Source organism: Phyllostomus hastatus, unplaced genomic scaffold (genome assembly GCF_019186645.2).
Source record: "Phyllostomus hastatus isolate PE091 unplaced genomic scaffold, TTU_PhHast_1.1 phas_scaffold_11, whole genome shotgun sequence".
NCBI classification, from domain to species: domain Eukaryota; kingdom Metazoa; phylum Chordata; class Mammalia; order Chiroptera; family Phyllostomidae; genus Phyllostomus; species Phyllostomus hastatus.
Genome location: NW_025334005.1, coordinates 6591354 through 6594766, shown reverse-complemented (window position 1 = coordinate 6594766; position 3413 = coordinate 6591354).

Below are 3413 nucleotides of genomic sequence, written 5' to 3'. Positions count from 1 at the left end.
CTAGTTTTTGTGATGACTCCTTCTATTTAAAAATTTTATGTGCCCAATAATTGCTTTGAAAAGTGGCTAGTTAATTAAAAACATTTTTAAAAACTTACTGATTTTAGAGAGAGAGGAAAGGAACAGAGAGAGAGAAAAACATCAATTTGTTGCTCCACTTCTTTATGCAGTTACTGGCCGATGCCTGTCTGCGCCCTGACCTGGGATCAAACCCACAACCCTGGACTATTAGGACAGCACTCTGGCCAACTGAGCTCTCCGCCCAGGGTCAAAAGCATTTTTTAAAAGTAAAGGAGAAAAACAAGTGGATTCTCCCGGTTGTGGGCTGCGGTGGGGCCTGTCTGCTCCCTGGCAGGCCTCCACCACGGGAGGGCGCTGCAGGGAAGCGGATGCGCCAGCTCACGCACCAGCTCGCAGCTTCAGACAGACGGGAGCTGGGAGAAAGAGGCAGCCGGCTGCTGGACCGCTGCGCCGAGAGCTTCCCCGCGCGGCCCAGGGCCTTGTTCACGTGCACTTGTCCCCCTCCCGCCCAGGGGGGTTCTTTCTGCTGAGGGAAGCTGGCTCAAGCCCCCGGACCCGCATCTTTCAGAGGCGCAGCAGGCAGGACCCGCATCTTTCAGAGGCGCAGCAGGCAGGACGAGGGCAAGCAGGAGGGGGGTGGGCCTGCTGCTCAAAAGTCAGCTTCCTCCCCGTCGTCGGACTGTCTCTCAAACGTTCACTCTGTGAACCGAGTGTCCAGTGAATGTTAAAGAGTGTTCTATTGAGCGCGGGCTGGGAACCAAAGTGTCCCAGGTTCGATTCCCAGCCAGGGTACATTCCTGGGTTGCAGGCCATAACCCCCAGCAACCGCACATTGATGTTTCTCTCTCTCTCTCTCTCTCATCTCCCTCCCTTCCCTCCCTAAAAATAAATAAGTAAATAAACAAAAATCTTAAAAAAAAGTAAATCAATAAAATCTTTTAAAAAAAAGTGTTCTAAAAGGAAAGTCACAATTCCCAGCCCTCACACAATTACTTATTTTCATTTCATATAATCCACAGACATGTTTACAGAGTTTTACAAGGCCACAATCGTAGGTGTTATTTCCCTGTAACACTACGGCAACATTTTTCTATATTTCTGCAGCCTTCACAATTATTGTAATTGACAAAGTGCCACAAATAGTATGTTAGAACGAATTCGTTGGAAGTGTGTTTAGCCCTAGGGCCTGGAGACTTTGGTGCTGCTCAGGTGGCCTCACTGGAGGCCTTTAGCCCTCAGAGCTGTGATCCTGTGACAACGGTCAGCCCCGGGAGGAACCAGCACTGGCTAAAGGTGCTGCCACAGGAAGGCAGGCAGACCTGATAGCAGAGGGTTGGCGATCACGAGAGCTGTGTGTGGGGAGGAAGTCAGTGTTTCCGGCGTCGGGGAGCTGCGGGGGCTCCCCCTCGGAGTCTCCGTGTGGTCCTGCCCGCTCCTCGGGTCCTGGCTGAGGAGGAGAGAAGAGAAGGAGCTTCCCCTCACAGCTTCAGGCACTCCCACAGACAAGCGGTGTCATGCCTGTGTCGTAGATGAGAAACGGACCTCAGAGAGCAGGCTGTTCAAGGTCCAGTAGCTGTTCAGTCAAAAAGCCAGAATCTCGTTTGGCTCCACCAGCCTCTGAATCTCATGAACTTTGTTCTGGAACACACTGCCTACGGCTGGGAACGGGGCAGAAATCCACGCTCTGGAAAATGACGGCGAAGAAGCTTGACAGCTCTGAGGCATGACCTGCACGTCACCTCGGGGGCAGGATGCTGTCAGAGGCTCCCCATCGTGAGCCCTTGATCACCTAGGGTCAGGCTTGTTGAGGGAGGAAGCAGTGCAGGCACTGGTTCCAAGTTCAAATCCAGACTCTGCTGCTCACTTGCTGGACAAATGAATTGGCCTGAGCCTTGGGTTCCTCGAGTATAAAGTGAGGGTGGTGACACTCCCTATCTGCACCAGCAGTGACAATCAATGGGAAAGGGGGACGAAACACACGAAATTCTTACGTGACCCCCGGCACACGGTAAGCTCTCAGGAGACATTTGGTGCCAGCGTTCGGTCACGGCCTCCGCCTGAGACTTTACCGCTGTCTCCTAAGGAGCTGCCTGGCGCACGAGGAAGGTCACCAGGGCTACCTGCCAGGCCGTGTCATCGGCAGAGAGAAAGCTGAAGCACCACGGGATGTCTCACCAGCCGGCGAAGACTGGACAGAAAGCAGACCCCGCTGACGAGCGCTCGGATGGAAAACCCTGCAGCAGCACCCACCTACACCGGGAACGGGAACGAGACTGAGAAGGCAGAACCAGGGCAGGCGAGAAGACGGGCGTCACCTTGGGAGCTCACCGCCGACTCTGGCCGTTCTCTAGGGCCTCATTGGATGCCCCGTGGGGAGAAGGCGGGACAGGCCGAGTTTATATATAGAGAGAGAGAGATCTGGACTGTAAGGAGGGACATGGTGAATTGGGCGGCGACTCGCCCATCTGTCCTGGACGGTTACGCAATGAACCCCGGTAGCCAAGTATGCAGTTGGGGCGCTTTTTCCCCCCGCCCCGGGGTTTGATCTCTCCTTACCCTGACGTTGTCTTATTTAACGTACTGCCACTTCCCCCTGGGGATGATGGCATGCTTCTAAAGGAATTGTTTGCCTCCCGGGCTGCTGGCTTGTGTCATCTCTGAACGTGAAGGATCTTGCGAAAAACTCCAGCTGCTCAGCATCAGGCCCAGGGGTGCTGTGTAAACAGTTTTCCCCTTTATTAGGCATTAAGCGAAACCAGGCCAACCACAGCGCGTTGAAAAAAGTTAATAAACGTATAGCAAGGGCCAGCAGCCCCCCCAAGGGTCCGCGGTGAGCAGAAGCGAGACGCATTCCTCTCCATTGGACACATCGCTGCACAGTGACCCCGTTCGGAGCCTGTGCCAGGCCGACGAGCCTCCGGCCCCGCACTGCCCCGTCTGAAGTGGTCTCGCGGGTCCTATCTCCGGGCTCCTGCTTGCTTGACTCGTCAGACCGGGTCAGTAAAGGCTGTTGTTCTCTTCCCACCGTTTTCTCAGTGAATCATTTTAAGCCTTCAACATCCATAAGCCGAACACCTTTTGCCCCCGCTGTGCGCCTTAGATGGAGCGTAACCGTCACGGGTCACGGCGGAGGCGTCTCTTGCCGGCTTTGACCATTAGCTGGGGGTCACCTGGTCTGTCTCTTCGGCTCTAGCCAGGGCGGTACTGGCACCAGCCTGGCTCTTACTGGAAATACCGCCTAGAAAAGAGATTCCTCTGGGAGCGCTGAGAGTCTCACATTTATCCTCAGGTTCATCTGCTGCTGTTGTGGCTAGACAGGCAGATTTCGCAATGCAGAGGCTCGAGCGGCCTTACATGGCAAGCAGGGCTGGGAGACTTGGAGCTGGCGGCCC